Consider the following 18,585-nt stretch of genomic DNA (forward strand, 5'->3'; position numbering starts at 1 on the left):
ACAATGTCCTTCAGTAGATGAGCAGATAAATAAACTCAGGTGTATCCAGATAATGGAGTATTATTTAGTGCTCAACAGAAATGAGCTATCAAGCCATGAAAAGACTAGAAAACTTAAGAGCATCCTACTACATAAAAGAAGCCAATCTGAAAAGGCTAAATGCTGTATGATTCCAACAATTATGACATCTTGTGAAAGGCAAGATTATAACAGCAGTAAAAAGATCTATGGTTTCACAGGGTAGAAGAGAAAGGATGAAAAGGTGGATCACAGATCTTTAGGGCAGGGACACTGCTCTGTGTGGTACTATCATGGTGGATACAGGTCATTAGACCTTTGTCCAAAGTGTATACTACCAAGAATGGATCCTAAGGTCAACTAAGAACTTTGGATGATTTATCTTAAAATAACAACTTCTTAGGGAAATATGAGGAAGAGATGGACATTGCACACAAAGGAGTTAGTGTAGTACCTGTTCCATTCTCAGATTTCCCAATTCCATGGTAAAAGAGGTGATCATGGTGATAATGGTACAGTAAATTTTATAGCAATTCAAAAGTTGCACAACAATTTTATATATACTCATATAGTTACCGAATATTAATGTTTGAAGGTAACTTAAAAGTCATTCTGTACTTTGTTCTTATCTTATCAATAAACAAACTGAAGCAAAGAAATCTTGGGTGACTTATCCAACATCACCCCAGTAGATAATGGCAAGATTAGGATTGAAAAAAACGGGTGATATTTGGCTCATGAATATGCCTTTTGATATATCTTATCTTTATAAAACACACAGAGTAATGCTGTATCATACTAGCTACCATTGATAGTCACGTACTAAATGCCAACAGTGTTCAAACATCTTCTTGTCCAATTTCTACATCAGTCTTTAGAATGGGTACTTTATTTTCTCATTTAAGAAATCCCAGAATGAAGGCACAGAAAGGTTGAGTGACAAATGCCAGGTGAGCCAGCCCAAAGCAGCAGAACGGGACTGAGTCTGACAAACCCCAAGTTGATACTCTCCAATACTGCAGGGAGTTGACTAGACATATTGATTTAGTTGAGCCATTCAAACCATTTGCATGAGCGTCTCTCTATGACTGGAATTTATTTCTAGGAATCATGGCAGTGGAAAGTCTATCTGCTCGTTAGTTAGATGTGGGTTGGAAGTTGAGCTCCAGAGAAGGTGGCCTGTCCAGTGGAACAACTGAGCACGGACTTTCTAGTTAGTCTTACCCAGGTGAGTCCCAGTGTTGCAACTCACTGATTGTGGGATCCTGGAAAAGTTACTTGTCCTAGCTTCTCCCATCTGTGAAACGGGTAATAGTGGTATCTGTCTCATTGGAATGAAGTGAGGAGGAATTCATAGATGGTGCATTCAAGGAATTATGTGCAGTATTTGGTCAGCTTTACACAGTATGTGCTATCTGCTAGGTGATCCCCAAATGTCACCTTTATTTATTATTGCTGTTTTTGTTGTCATTTGACTTGACTAAAGTTTGGATGTGGTTTGTCCCCTGAGGGAAGCTCATTTCTTCGTACATGGCATTGGAAGGTGACAGAACTTTTAGAGGTAGGGTCTACTGGGAGCTCCTTAGGTCACTGGAGCAAAGGTCCTGGGAAGGGATTAATGTAGTTCTCATGAGACCCCAGTTAGTACTCTTCAGAGGGCTTGCTATAAAAAAACAAGACTGGCCCCTCCAAATTCTGACTGCCTATCTTGTCATGTGATCTCTCTTTCTCTCATACATGCATTCCTGTCATGATGATTTTATGTTATAGACCCCTCAAGAGTCAGCACCATACTCTTTGGACTTCTAGATTCCTAAATTATAGCTAAGTAAACCTCTTTTTTAAAAATTCACGTACATTACTCAATCTCAGATATTTTGTTATAGCAATGAAAAGTGGACTAGTACATTTTCTGAGTCATGGTTCCCTTATTTGTAAAATGGCAAAATTATATCCACCTTATAATATCAGTGTAATTATTGGAAAATTGTATGTTAAATGCTTGTCACTCAATAAATGGTCATTCAAAAGAGTGGTGTCACTCAACTGAATCTTAGAGTCTTTTATTCCTGTCACAGACAACTGTAGATAAATATTACCCTATTGAAAAAGTATGACTGGGTATTATTTATGCCAATTATGTTGTTCTATGTGGGATGTTGTTTCCAAACACTCACTCTCCAATTTTGTAAAACTAACACCAGGGTTAAAAGTAAAGTTACAGGTTAGGATAGAGCTGATCTTTACCTGGGATTAAATGGATGGAAACTCTGAGGTTGAAAAACAAATATGTGTTGCTCTCTGTTGGTCGTCTCCTTGGGACAACTAATTCCTGAATTAGCTGAGACGTTGGCCTTAACTTATAAGAAAAATAATTTTAATTAGGTAAGAACAAAATGGTTTCAGAAGGCTTAGAGGAGAAAATAGAACGGTGGCATTTCATGGCTTCCCAAGACTGTTGGATGTGACGTCACTTCAAGTGAGACTTGGTGCCACTTCAGTGATGCTTGGCTGGTAGGTACTGTCTGTGCTCACATCAGGGGTCAGTTTTCTTTTTTGCCCTCCTTGGCATCAGAGAGCCCCAAAGTTCTATGAAGCTCATCTTGGCCTGGGGAGGTGGTTGTGCTGCGGGTGGCATGGAAGGGGTAGGACTGGCATCCTGGACACACATTCTCCTTGGTGCACATGGGTGGGCAAAAACCAAGTATCACCAAATCCCCCTGTAGACTCAGACCCCCCAGGAGAGATGCAATGGGAGTGTGTGCCATGCTGGTGCCTGCCATCTGCCATGACACCTTCTGCCTTATGCAGGGCTTTTAACAAAGGCTGAAGGTCCAGACATCACAATGGCCTTTCTCCTTCTGGTTCCTTCCTACAGAAGGAGGAGTACAGGGGCAGGATGGCATGTTAGAATCCATGGGGAGATAGAGAGGATAGGAGACTGAAACTCAGTTCAGTTTTCTATCAGGTGTGCATCGTGGGTAAGTTAACCAACCATCCTGTGTTGCCTCTTGACCCCAACATCTGTAACACGGAGTAGGAGAGCTGAGAAAGTGAAATGCAGGACAAATGTATTGTCGTTCTTTATAATCAAAAATTTTAAAAAAACAATGCAAAAGTTAAACACTGAAGAAATATAGAATTCATTGTGTCCCAAAAGAAGCCTAGTTTTCCAAGCCTCCGATTCAAAGCATGAAATAACCCCAGGGAATCATTTTGATAATTACTCTGAGTCTATAATGGTAGAACCATTTCAAAAACAACCTTTTATTTAGATTTTACTGACTTACAGCTGCCTCAGAAGACATTTTTATCAAACAGTAACATACTCTTTCTAAATTATTTTGAAAGGCAAAGTCTTAAGAACTGTTTGAAGCAAAGTAATTTTTTTTAATCTTCTTGAACACTTGGTATCTCAGCAAATAAATACATTTCTAACACTGGTATTTTTAATTATGTCTTTGTGGCTGTTGTCTACAAAAAAAAAATCCTTTTGTATTTCGGAAAAGCTCCCTGCTGTCATCTTAATTATGACAAAAGTATTTAGTTTTGCAGGAATGCTACCCTTTTGACAACGTACATGATTGCACAAAGATCAATTAATGAATTCAGAATTCTGTCTTTGCATGCAGTTTAAGGTCATCACTATGAAGAAACAGAATATGCCTTTTCATGAATTAGCTCATTTCGGAAGAGCAGACAAATCATGTTCCCAAATACACACTGTAGATTTCCATGAAGAAAGATAAAATGTACACTTATAACAAAATAACAATACCCTGGAGAGGAGAGGGGGTAATATTTACTGAGCACCTGTCATACGTGGGCCACTATGCCAGAGCATTAGATGCACAAACTCGCTGAACAATCACAGGCTCCCTTTCATCTTCACCTTCACAACAGCCCTAGGACATAGACATCTCCTCACATTTTTGTGTATACTGCTCCCCCAAATTGTCTCCCAGGTCCCACTTCCTTTGCTTCAACGACAGATAGAGTGGTGCTGCTCCATGTTTGCACATTGAGGCTCATGTAGAGAAGTGTAATGTTTTCCTTGCATGATCAAACAGACAGCGGAGTAATCTAGAGCATTCAGAAAAGGATTAGTGAAAAGACTTTATTCACATATATAGTATAATTATAAGATACATGTGTTGTGGAAGATACTGAATATTGAATTCATACTACCACTTAAGAGCATTCTGATTTTTTAGATGAGAAACTAAAGCCTGCTTTTGTGACCATAACTTTGTTACTTATATAAAGTATTTGTTGAGGTTTAACTTATATTCAGTAAAGTACATAGATTATAAATATTTGCTTTGATCTTATTTATTTGTTTATTTATTTATGGTAGTGCTGGGGATCAATCCCATTTATTTATTAATGGGGCTAGGGATCAGACCCAGGGCTTTGTGCATGCTAGGCAAACCTAGCATCTATTAGCATCCTTTGTTACAATCCCACCACTTAGTCATCTTTAACAAGAGGACACTTTCCCCTCAATCAAGGCACAAACTTGTTTTTTTTTTTTTTTGGATACAGGGGCACTCAACCACTAAACTGACTCCCCATCCCTATTTTGTATTTTACTTAGAGACAGGGTCTCACTGAGATGCTTAGCAGCTCACTGTTGCTGAGGCTGGCTTTGAACTCGAGATTCTCCCGCCTCAGTTTCCCAAGCCTCTGGGATTATAGGCATGTGGCACCACGCCTGGCAAGATATGAACATTTTTATCACCATAGAAATTTCCTCTGTGCATATTCTCAGTCAATGTCTGAGCCTTGGAAGTAGCTACTGATCTGATATCTATTACTACAGAACAGTTTGTCTATTCTGGGACTTTATATAAATAAAATAATAGAGCTTAGGAGTTGGTCTTCTGTGTTTATGTTTTCCATGCAGAATGTGTCACCAATAGCAGATTGAAAATATTTTAAAAATTGTCAGTACTAAACATTTACATATTTTTCCCTAAACAATACAACTCTTTACATAGAATTTACATTGTATTGGGTATTGTAAATAATGTAGTCATGACCTGAAGTATACAGGAGAATGTGCACAGGTTAGATGCAAATACTATGCCATTTTATATAAGGGACTTCAGCATCCATAGATTTTGGCATTTGTAGGGGTCAAGGAATCAAGCCCCTATTTTTATCACTACTTTCATGGACCATATATTTTTAAGATTCATTTGGGTTGTGCACATATTAATATCTTATGACTTTTGATTGTTGAATAAAATTTCTTTGCATGAATATACCATAGTTTGCTTATCCTTTGATGGATACTTGGGTTGTTTCTAGATTTTGGCCCTATGAATAAAACTTCCATGAACATTCTTACATAAAGCTTGTTTGTAGATGTTTTTGTTTTCCATGAATCAAAAATATCTACAGTGAAATAACTGGATAATATGACAGATATGAATTTACTTTGTCTTACAAAACTCCCAGTTTTCTAAAGTAATTATATAATTTTTCACCATCACTAGCAATGTGGAACAGTTCCTGTTGCTTCAATAACCACACCAATATTTAGTGGTGTTAATGATTTTAATTTTGACCTCTCTAGGTGGCTTGTAGTGATATTTAATTGGTGTTTAAATTTTTCATTTCCTTGATAACTAATGATGTTGAACATATTTTTGATGTTTTCATAGGCCATTTATAAATCTTCCTCTGTGAAATATTGTTCAAGCTTTTGAGCTTTTATCCAGCTTTTATTTGGGTCATTTATCTTTTTAGTTTCAGTTATAGGATCTTTCTCTCTCTATATATATATGTGTGTGTGTGTATGTGTAATACATATATATATATATACACAAACACATATATATTCTTAATACAACTTGTTTGTCAGATATATATGTTACAAATTTTTTTTTCACAGTCTGGGATTATGCTTTTATTTTCTTAATGGTGTTTTATCATGTACAAGTTTTAAATTTTAATGAATTCCAATTTTCAACACTTTGTTTTATGGGTAGTTATTCTATGTATTTTAAGAAATTTTTGCTTATACCAAGGTCAGAAAAATATCCACTATGTTTATTTTAGAAGTTTTAAAACTTAAATTTTATTCATCTCAGGTAGTTTTCTTATGTCTGAGATGGGGCAGAGGTCAAGTTGTCCCTTCCTATGTAGATATCCAGTTGTGCTTCATCCTATTTGGATCACACTTTCTTTTTCCCTTTCAATTTCTTAGTTGTCCCTATTGAAAATCATTTTAGAGTATATATTTGGATGATTTTTTGGACTTTCTATTGTGTTTCATTGATCTATTTATCTATCCTTTGCCAATATCACACTGTGTTGATTAATGAAGCTTTCAGCAAGCCTTAAAATCAGGTTAAATGCATGTTGCATTTTGTGTGTGTGTGTGTGTGTGTGTGTGTGTGTGTGTGTGTGTGGTGCTGGGGATTGAGCCCAGGGCCTTGTTGATGCAGATTTGTTTTTATCTTATATAATTGTTTTGCTTCTCTTTATCCTTTTTGTTTCTACACCATTTTGCATCTGCTTGACAATTTCACTGTGCTGCTAACAGCTATGGGGTTTCCACTCTCCTAGGAGGTGGTTGCTGCTTTTTAGATTTTGGTTAATTAGGTCTCTTTATAGCCTGCACTCTCTCACAGGCTTTTAAATATTGTGATTTTGTAGGTTATCTGGCTTGTTCTTGTTTTCAGGATGGGAGCAATGTTCTCTTGGGACCACATCTATAGTGGAAGTTAAATTCTACAAAGCTTTTTATATTGTGTTTTATGTTGAAATGATTATAAACCAATTCTAATTGACTTTTTAATGTGTTCTCTCAATCATCATCATTGAAGCTGGAGTTTCACATAGAGGTGATAAAATATTTAAAACCATTTTTAAACAACTATTCAAACATTTGTAGAGTTGAAATTATATTTAAAGACTTTAATAGTACTTTCTTTTCTTTAATTGGAAAATACTATGATAAATTTCATTTTGTAAAATGCAAAGAGAATTCAAATGTATTCTATCTTGTGCATATCAGATACTTGAAAATAACAGTAGAACTCTTATTTCAGACCTTAAGTGGCAAAGCAGCCACTGAAAATTAAGTGGATTGCTGAAAAGAACCCAATAGCCTCAGATGGACACTATCTGATGTATATGAAATAGAGATTTGAGGTTAGAGAATCAGTATGTCAAGATGGAACTGTATTCCCAGGTTTTATTGCCCCATTGTACAGCCTAGCCTAGCCATGGAATATATCTGTGTTCATTAATGGGTAGACTGGGAAAAGAAAATATGTTGTACACACATATTCTTCAGCATTAATCCAAAGAAGGATATCTTGTCCTTCAACAATGTGGATGAACCTAGAAGTAAACAAAGGAACCAGACATAGAAAGAAAAAAATGATTTCCCTTACATGTGGAATCTAAAAGAGTCAGACTCACAGAAGCAGAGGGTGGGATAGATGTCAGCAGAGGCTTAGGGTTGCAGGAGTGGGAAGATGTCGGTCAAAGATACAAATTTTCTTTTAGGAGAAATAAGTTCAAGAGATTTAAGGTACAAGATAGTGAGTCAATTTATAGCAACATAGAATATATTTGAAAATTGCTAGGAGAATAGATTTCGTTTGTTGGGGTTAGTGTGAAATTCAGGTGTTGCCAATGTGGTGGTATCAAACCCCTCTTGATACTCTTTAAGAGGTGGCTATGACTATGAGGACACTCCATGGGCAACACTCTTCAAATGAGGCTTCATAGCGCACTTGGCTGCTTGCTGTTCCACCTTCTGCCTGGTTAGGATGCAGTGTCTGCGTGCCATCTTAGAAGAGGAAAGCATTCTTCCACAGACAACTGAGCGTGAGGGTCTTTTGATCTTGGCCTTCTCAGTCTCTAGGACTGTGAGAAGCTAAGTTCCATTCTTTATAAGATACCTGGTTTCAGGTATTCTGTTAGAGAAGCACATCACAAAACAATAAGACAGCCAGCATTCTGGCCACTAAAAGTGATATAAGGTAATGCATATGTTAATTAGCTTGGTTATCTATTTCACGATGTATTCATACATTAAAACTCCTTGTTGTAAAGTGCCTATAAAATTTTTATTTGTCCATTTTTAAAAAATGAGAAGATGTTTGAGGTCATTGTCTAGAGCTGTGTCTGCCAAAGACTCTGACCACCTTTACCCCCGCAAGACACACCTTTGGTTGTAGACTGTGCTCTTTGGTCCTCTCAAATATGGAGCCATGGGTACCATGTCCATGATGGTCAGCTGAATGCCACTTGCAGCTGACTGCTGATGTAGACATTCAGGTGGAATGACTACTTTGGATGCCACCGGTGAGAACTACAGGCCTACCATTAGAACTTGCCACTTTGGTCCACACTTCCAGGAGTCCTGGAGATGCCTAGAGACTTGCAAAAGTTCTTCTGGACTCCTCTTGTCTCTCACAGGATGGCAGTCTATTAGAGAGCTAGCAGAGTGTTGATTATGGAGCTCCAGTGTGATTTGAATCTTGACTCCACCACCTAACTAGTGTGGGAAGTGAGACAAACTATTTGCCATTTCTATGCTTCTGCCCCTTCACCTCTCTTTGTAAGGCAGATGGGTGCTGTCAGTACAGAGCTCACGGGCTGTGTGTGCCAACACCCTGTACAGTAAAGGCAGGCTGTAAGTGCTCAAAGGGTGCACTGTTTGAGTAAAAGAATTCTGGTGCTCTTAACATCACAACAAACAAGAGACTGTCTCCTCTTCCTTTTTATAAGCATTTCCCTAAATTGGGAAATTATGTTCTGTGGGGAAAAAAAAACACTATCAAATACATTTCTATGATCAAAAGTTTGGGAAATGCTACACATTTTGTCCCTTTGAGGCTTCACAGCATGTATTCCCACATCAAAGCTTCTGAGATGCTACATTGTAGAGAAATTTGTTCTACTTTATTTACCCAGGATGACTTAAATTTATTTATACATGAAACCATTCTTAGGTCAGTTCTGTCAAGTGAGCTAATGGGAGAGCACAACAAAAACAATTCAAGCATTAGGCAGCTCCAGAAGCTGAGCAGGTTCTGAGAACTTCAACAAGTTGATCAGATAGCATTTGTAGAAAAATGGAGGTGAGACAAAACAATATTGGCTGTAGGTAAGCTCATCAGCCAGTCAGTTGGTTACAACCTAACGTACTCATTGTTTATGGCATAATTATTTAATTGGCTATAGAACCTCCTGCCACTACCCAACACTCAGTTACTATATTAAAATTTATATAGGTTTAGGCTGTTGGGCCCAGTGTAGGTCGCAGTCCAAATCCATGGCTTCCCACAAAATTTTACTTAACAAGCATATCATTTAAAGGGGAAGTGAATAATAAAAAGAGATTACAAATAGCAATACAACTCTACTGAAGGTAGGGGTTAGTGTAATGGTATAATTGAGTTGAAGTCCTATCCTAAAGGAAGTCAGGAGATCACCTAAATTAATAAAAACATGACAGACACAAACACCTTGCACATAGAGCAGGAACTATCCAAATGAAAGGAAATGCTGTTTACAAGTCCTTCTGTGAAACCTGACTTAAAGAATTTGTACATGTATTTCATAAAAATTCTCCAAAAAAAAAGAAAGAAAGAAAGAAAGAAAGAAAAACCTCTGTGCACAGCCAAACTTTTTAGGCTTGGTTTACTCCAGGCTGGGCCAACCCTAAAACTGATGAAAAAGAAATGTCAAGAGAGTAAGGGAGCCTCCACAACACCACCTCCATGAAATCCAAGAGCAAGCGGTACCACGATCGGTCTTTGCCAGCTGGAGTTCATGGACTGCTTCCCACTCGCTCCCTTTCCATTTTGTGCTCACTTTAATTACGCTTCTCCCTGCTCTCCCTTTTCTTCTTCACATTTTATGCCGTTCTGAGGCTCTATATTGCAGTGTAAGATTAAAAAGAGGCTAATAAGCCCAGGGTAACTGGCTGATTGGTGAATCCAGCTACTGTACTATCTCCAAAATGTTATAACTATTTTTCCTCCCAGCAACTCCATATATATCTGCTCCTTTAAGGCATTTTTTTTAGCAAACTGATTCTGAGAATTCACTAGGAATCCTAAGCTAAGAAGGAATTTCAAGATGCAGAAAGCCTTAGAAATGGGGTCCAGGTGCATTGTCTAAGTCCTCAAAATCATCAAAGCAAGTCAAGGTGACCTGACTGGCTGATTATATGATTGGCTCTGCCTGGATTTAATTCCTTGCATTTCTGGAACTCAGCTGTGGTTTAGGTATTAGTATTGGTCTTTGTCTAGAAATATATTTAGTTTTCCCTAGGTTTATGTGAACTACCATTGGGAACTCATTTTTGTCCTTCAAAATTCAGCTCAGAATTCTCCTTTTTTGAGCACCCATTCCCAGGTTCTCATTTTCCTTCTCCCCACCTCACTTTTATTCATTGTTTTCTAGAAGGTCTCCCACACAGCTTTGCTCCTAAATTATACCTTCTTACCTATCTGGCCTCACCTTACTAAAGAGTACCTCTTAGACACACAGCTTGTATGTGCAATCCATGGCCTCTTGAGAATAGAAAGAACCTGTGCATATGATGGGATATCACTCCATAGACTGGGTGACTTTATAAGGCAGAGTTGATGGGACAGTCATTTGTGAGAGACCATGATTTTCTTGCCTTGATTTTTAGCTCACTGAGAGTGATCCTGGAATTCTTACCTTTGGAATAATGGAATAATTTGTGTTGTTTTAAGCCTGAGTATGTGGTCATTTGTTACAGTGGCAATAGGAAACATGTCGATTTCTACTCTGGCTCTCTATGCCACATGATCTTAATGGGATTGTTAACACAAATTATTATTCCTTTCTCCCCCACAAAGAGGAGATATGACCCAAATTTTCCTTCCTGAAATTTAGATTTTAAGTGAACTGAGACCAGAATAGGATGAAAGGCAATCAGAGCTGAGACATCCTAGTGGCAACACCTAGAACAATGCTTGTCACACATTTCAACCACTGAGTTCCATATAGGTCTATCCTTCTCAAATTTGAGCACTCTGATTTCCCTTTAAATCATGCAGTGACCCAGTATCTTGATGATAAACTATTTCTTTAAGTTAGCCAAGCGCAATTTTTTAATTTGCAACCCCAAACCATACCTGTTATCATTTTCAACATTCATCTTCTCCTCCAAATATTCGTTCCAGCTTGACTTCCCTCTGTAGGTATGGAAATATGTGCTTTAAATATAATTAACTTTTTGTGATAATTAACTCTTTATGATTTTGTTTTGTGGTACTGGGGGTTGAACCCAGGACCTCATGCATGCTATAAGCACTCTACCACTCAGTTATAACCTCAGCCCTACAACTCTGTATACTCTAATTTTATAATAACACTTAAAATGATTCTAGGATCAGCTGCTATTGAATCCATTTCACTGATGGGAAAGGATGCAAAGAAATTAACTTGTCCCAATGTCATCTAGCTATTTCGTGGTGTTTCACCTGAATTCAAATATGGGTCTCTTTTTTCCAGAAGTCCATTTGCCCAGCCACCACTGTATATTGCTTCAATTATAAGTGATGGCTATCAAAAAATATGGAAGAAGCATTCCTTGCAGAAGATTCTAGAGGAAGGGCCAAGGAATAAACTCTATAGTTGTTGCAGATGCAAAAGCTAAGGGAGAAGAATATTTTCAGAAAGGAGGAAAACCCCAGGCTAGAGGAACTGATCAATCAACCAGTGTTGGTTTTCCTCCCAGTATTGTATTCTGAGATTTGATACCTGGATCAAAAAAAAAAAATCAAAAGAATGATGATAAACAGAAAACCATGATTCAGGTCCCATGGGTGTTAGCAATCTAGTTCTCATGATAAGAATGGGGTAGCAAAGAAATACTGTTGGGAGGATTAAAGGAAGTATGCAAGAAAATATCTGAGCAAGGTGTTTGGCAAGTAATGAGACTAAGTAAACACTTACTTTAATTCTGGAACCAAGTGAGACCTCCCTTGAGGAGAGATCTTTACTTAAGATACGGCAGTGCTTCCTCATGAGATTTGCCAGAGCTTGCAGCCCTGATCCAAGGTTCACCAGTTTTTTTGTTTACTTGTCTAAGCTTCATCTTATTTTTCTTCCTGTAGTTCCCTGGAGGGCTTTTCACACTGGGCTCTCATCTACCCCTTACAGTGCCTGTTATGTAATGCAGTAGGATGACATTTTCTCCCTTCTTCCTCCCTTTCTGAACTGGGTGGTCAGAAGACCCTCTTTGCGAGGAGGGAAAGTTGTCTGCGTAATAATTCATTATTGCTTTACTTTTAGCTAGAGAGAGATGGTTGTCTTCAAGGATTCCTGCCCAGGCTAGATTTTTTTCAACTTCATACAGTTTCTACCAGAAGGAAAAGAAGTGTCTAAAGCCTTCCTCTTAGTGCTATTCCATGCATACTGACAGCCAGGGGTCTGGAGGAAGGAATGAGAATTGGGAAAAGGGCAGAGACAAAATGACCAAAGTGGTCAAAGGAGAGAAGAACCTAGAGCGGAACAGAAAGCAGGTGGACCAAGAGGCAGCCCCAAGCAACAGGGAAATTCTCCCATTCACACCGACAAACATCTGTTTCAGGGAATGTGCTCCTAAGAAAAGAAGACTCCTGCCCTCAAAGAAGTCTCCTTACAATAAAGTGTGGATGATCAGCTCGCTAACAAATGGACAAATCAGATGCTTCAGAGAGTGATAGGTACTAAGTGATAAGATAAAGAAAAGAAGATGCTGTAATTGAGAATGCCTAGGGGTGAGAGCAAAACTGGATAAGGAGGCCTAGGGAAGACCCTGAAGAGGTGATAGGCAAACTGAGGTCCGAACAACAGGGTCTTCTGACCACCCAGTTCAGAAAGGGATGGAGAAGGGAGACAATCCCATTCTACTGCATCATGTGGATATCAAAATTAAAAAAAAATGTTTTAGGAAAAGAAACAGCAAGTTCAACTTGGACATGAAGACAAAGACTAGTCCAGACAGGAGCCAGAGAAGTCCGATATCTTGGTTGTCATGCCCTTGGTGTGGCCAAGTGATGAGGTGTGTATAGATAGTGGGGCTTGGGCCTGGGGTAGGCTGTTTTTGCTCCATCCTTTGGATGAGAAGATTTGGGCACAATTGTCTATGGAGGGAATTTTATCTTGGATGGCGGACTCCACTCTATACCCTCCCAAAGGGGAGTCTTTGGGTGTCTACTCAGCTCAAGGGAAAGGACAAAGATAATGAAGAAGAATCCCAGGCCAGAACAGTGAGATGATTGTCCCAGAGGCACAGCAAAAGAGTAGTAAAGTCTATGCTCAAACCCAAATCCACAGAAATTTCTTTCTGTATCCATCGCTTGAGAGCTGCTTCCTTTCAAAGAAGTTTCTTTTCTTACTTTCCCTTCGATGTGATTTTAGAAAATGCTGAGCATTATTCTTAGTTATTAACCTGCATTATTTGACAGTCCTGTGGTTTGCCTCCCGTTTCCCCTCCACCTTTCTTTTCTTGTAAAGTCAAGAATGACTCCCTCCATATAGTTGGTTTATCCCTTGGCCCACCTCAGTAGGCCCCTGGAGGCTGGGCATTCTTGGCCAAAGAGGAATGCAGCCATTTCAATATCCAACAGAAAAGGAGGTAGGTCTTTCCCTACCAACATCTTGCAGCACAAGGAGGTTGGGGCCCAGTTCTACTCCCTTCCCCCTCCATTATTCCAAAGTTCCCATTTACTCGGGGGGCAGATATTGCAGGGAGTCTTAAAAATCACAGGAGGTACCAGAATTTTGGGTGAGCCTGGTAAAGATACATATTTCATGGCTCCACCATCAGAGGTTCTGATTCTGTGCCCCTGGGATGGGTCCCAGAAATCTGCCTTTTAAGAGACAGCTCCATCCATTTGTTTTCCCTAAATCAAATATGATTCCCATGACAAATAGTCTAACTTCATCTTTTAATCCAAACATGTGTATTAATGAGTTTCAATAGAATGATTTAATACTCCTTAAATAACATTAGAATTTAATATTGAGTAAACATTAAACAATAAAACTAGTGAGAAAGTAAAGAATGTGTGTAATAAAATGGTGTAGGTATAATTAACTTACCTACTTTATAGTAAGTTGGAAAATACATTTTAAAACTAATCTGACTCTAAGCCTCAATCTTAGGCAGCCTTGGGTCCCCATCTTTCCCAGGGGACAGAGAATCAAGTATAGCTAGACAGGGGCAGGTCGTCTGATCTCCTGTCTGACACGATTGCCTGAGAGCACAATTCTCCAAGCTCAGAGATAGCCCTGGAAGTCTGACAGCTTTACTGCTTTATAAGCAAGCTTGGAGGCTGGAGATCTAATGGCAGAGCTGAGAACCCTGGTGTCAAGTCCTCAGGCTCTCTGGGTACCAAGCAGCCATTCCCTGCAATTGTCTCTCACCCTGCTCTGAAGGCCTCTTCCAAGCTGTGTCAGGGTCGATACATGTGGGAACCCTGAGGACTGCATCTCCTTCCCAACCAGGGACCTGTGTTTGTCAGTACCCCCAGGGAATTCTGATCTAGGTGATCCTTGCATTGATGCCTTAATATATTCTGGATTGATCAATCTATTCCTTCAAGCTGCATTTATTAATTTCAATTCTGTACCAGGTACTATCTTTAGACATTGAATATAGAGCAGTGATTAAGACAGGCAGAAGTCTCTGCCATCATGGACCTCTCCTTTCAGTCTGCCTTAAGCAGAAAATAAACATCTTAGGAAGGAATATGTATAATATAGTACTGGGGAATAATGAGGAAAGAGATGCAGGGTAGAAAGAAGAGGGAAGAGGGATAGTGGTGCTGCTTTTTACAAGATGAGTCAGTTCTCTTGACAATAAAACTAGTGAGAAAGTAAAGAACGTGTATTATAAAAATATTGATATGCTCTATGAACCTTCAAACTGTGGCCCCAGGCCCCTATGATTTGCCGAGAACTCTCTAGCAGTGTCTCTGTGCCTGTGCTTTCCACCTGCCTTCTCCTGAGACTTTAATCTCCCTGATACATATAAACTTTAAAATCATCCTATTACTGGGAGTTCAGCGTGCTCCCTTTCTTTGGGGAGTAGGAAGAAGCTTTTTTTTAAAAAAAATTTACAATAATAGCAACTTTTATTCCATATTTACTAATGTGCCAAGAATAATGCTAAGTGCTGTGTGCATGTGATCTCTGGCAGTAGGTTTAAAGCTCTGTCATACCATCTGATTACTTTTAACCTTTGAACCATGTGTGATTTCAGCGAAGGCAAAACCAGATGTAGCTGGCACTGTAATGTGGTTGAATCCTGAAAAAATGGTCAGCCAGCATTGGAATTAGCCTTCTCCTGATGTACAAAGCCGGCTTCTGCTACCCTATTACTATTATTATCAGCTGCATTGCCAATTAGTTCAGAATGTCAGAAGTGCTTTTTGATTGGCGAAACTAGTGGCTTGTTAAGTAGCATGGCAACTGTTAGAGATTGGTCTCCAATGATGAGATGAAGATCTTCAAGCTTTTAAGAGTGTATGAAATACTTCAGAAATAACCTCTACTCTTTTCTGAGTTGGGTATAAAGATTCAGAAACATCTGTGGCCTGGATTCCTGGAAACAACTCAAGAGGTCAACTCCCTAATCTGTCTGGTGTCCAGCCATGAGCAAGGAGAACATCCTGGTGTTTCATGCCAGCTACACCATTAATAGAATCCTGCTTCAGCAAGCCAGGGATCTGCTTCCAGGGATCTTCCATGAAATATGCAGTTAGAGACACTCAAGGGTCAGAGCGATTAGACTTTATGGGGCTTACAGAATAGATATTATGACTACTTTGGTGTTTTCTTATTAATAAGTAAGTATACATGTTGCAGAGTTTTGAAATATTCCTCCTTAGCCTGGTGGCTAGCTTATAGAGGAAGGGTTGGTCAACTCACATCAATCTTCTTAGGTTACTTATATATCTACCCAAAGGAACCTAAGAAGTTTGCATGGTGAAACTGTCTTATGTCAGTTCACAATAATTCCCATTAATGGGCTACCACTTTCTGATGACTTAAATAATTTTCTTTTGGTCTCTAGAAAGTAAAAAGGCCAAGGTCCAAGTCAGACTGTTTTCTTCTGTCTGTGGTCTGAGGATTGAATCCAGGGCCTTGTGCAGGTTAGGCACATGCTCTACCACCCAGTCATATATGCCCAGCCCCCAAATCACACTTTTAATCCAGGGTCTACCGTTGTGACCCCTATGTTGTCCTGAAACCAGAACTTCTTATCCATTTCCACTTCCATTTCTCTCCATGGATAGACATGATTGGCATTTGGGCCTAGATGGTACTTTGTTGGGTGGCTGTCCTATGCTTTGTAGGATATTTGGCTTCCAGCTGCTAGATGTGACAACATATCAGCACCAGTTGTGATAATCAAAAGTTGTCTTCAGTCATTGTCATATGCTTTCTTGGGAATGAAACTGCCTTGGGTTGAGAAGCACCGGTAAATATTCTGCCTTCTTGGCAAAATACTACCTCTTGTAACGTGAAACAGAACCCAATAGCTATGTTTAGCCATTTGAAGTCTTGCCTATGTGATCATTAACCTCAACATTGGTTCAGGTGGATAAGATATGCTCATTACAGCTGTTTGAGACAAGAGTGGGAGTGAGCTCCACACCACCCTACAAGATACCCAAGACCTTTATTCAGCTCAAGACACCTGTGTGCAAGTCTGCCTCTTGTGAATGGACTTGTACCATCCTGTGGCTCCTTTCACAGACCTGAGGTGGGTTTTTTTTTTTTTTTGACAGACATCCCTGAATATCACTGCTAGTTGTTAGTCCTATGGATCCTGATAGACTGAATATACAAGTGGACAATGGACAGGCCAGATATAACCACACAACTCTGACCCACAACTTTTGCAGCACACAGTACAAGAAGTCAAACCACAGCTTCTGCAGCATCAGCCCAGAAAGGTCAATAACTGCCAATTTGCCTGTTTTGTTCCCATCCACTTTCAACTCAGGAGCAAACCGAGCAAGCCAAATATGCTCCCTGACCAATCACACAGGGTGCCCTATTTCTAGTTAGCCTGCCATCAGTTTCCTTCTGCTAACCAGCATCAGTCAGAGAACCCAAAAGCCCTCCTTTTTTCCACTATAAAGCTTTTTCACAGTCTTGCCTGCCTTTGAGACTCTGTCAAAGCATCTCATGCCCAGTTGCTGGCTCCCTTGCCCTTGTTGAGCTCTGGATACATGGCCTCTGGGTGTGTGTTCTCCTTTGTGTGGTCTCCATTTATTTCTAGTCTCCTTATCACTACCAGGGAAGCAGGATTCAGATGGAATTCTGTGGCACACAGGTATTGCATGGTAAGGTGAGCACAAAAGATGTTGTGCACACTTGTTTTGTTGGCTTGCAGAAGCCCCGATCTCAGTTCCCAGGAGCTTTGTGCAAGACCTTGCAAGGAATCTTCAACTAGACATAGATATTATCCTAGACAAGAGAGGCAAGATAGCTAAGTTATCCTCTTGGATAACTCTTTTAATCCTCTTTTGAGTATCTGAGCACAGCTCAGACTTGCAGCTTAGTGTTTTACTTGAAAGAGGACTACTGCACTTTGTAATTTCTCATGTTCCTGTTCGTACAAGGTTCTGAATGTGCATATAATATTGCTATTCTTCCTATATACATTGAACGCCACTTATTTTACCAATGAAAAATTGCTCTCAAGATCCCCAATCCTAGGGCTGGGGTTGTGGCTCAGTGGTACAGCACTTGCTCAGCACGTGTGAAGCATTACGTGTGAAGCATTGAGTTCAATCCTCAGTACCACATAAAAATAAATAAAGGTATTGTGTTCATCTAAAACTAATAATAATAATAATTATTATTATTTTTTTTTAAAAGATCCCCAAATCTAACTTTTCAGTCCCCTAACTCTGACCAAGATAGCCAGCTCAGAGAAGGTGCCACAGTGCTCTGTGGTAAAATTACCTAAGTGGAGTCTCCTGTGTTAACAGGCCCTGAAGGGTGAATTTCCGATTAGGACCCTTCAAATGTCAACTAATAGCAGATCCTAAGGAAAGGTTCTTAATCTTATCTGTGCCTTGGATCTGTTTGGCCTGTGAGTAAAATCCATGGATGCCCGCAGAATAATGTTGATAAATGAATAAAAGCTACAAAGAAGTAAACCAATTATATTGAAATATATTTATCAAAATCTTGAGGGGGAAAAAAACCACACAATAACATAATAATAGATGTGCCCCTACTCCCTCCTGGGTGTGGATCCCAGGACTTCACACTTGGTAAGCAAGCACTCTACCACTGAGCTACATCCTTAGCCTTTTAATTTTGAAACAGTCTTGCCAAGATGCCCAGGCTGGCCTCAAAATTGTGATCCTCCTGCCTCAGTCTGCTGAATAGCTGGAATTATAGGCATGGGCCAGTGTGCCATACAGACTTGGGCTTGTGTTTATGCATTAAGTGTTGAGGTCTGGTGGCAGCTCTAAGGACTACTATATATTTGAAGTAGTGATGAGACTAAACATTTTGAAATATCTGCAACAATGGTGAGGTGATGTG

The sequence above is a fragment of the Callospermophilus lateralis genome, unplaced genomic scaffold (assembly GCF_048772815.1).
Source record: "Callospermophilus lateralis isolate mCalLat2 unplaced genomic scaffold, mCalLat2.hap1 Scaffold_63, whole genome shotgun sequence".
NCBI classification, from domain to species: Eukaryota; Metazoa; Chordata; class Mammalia; order Rodentia; family Sciuridae; genus Callospermophilus; species Callospermophilus lateralis.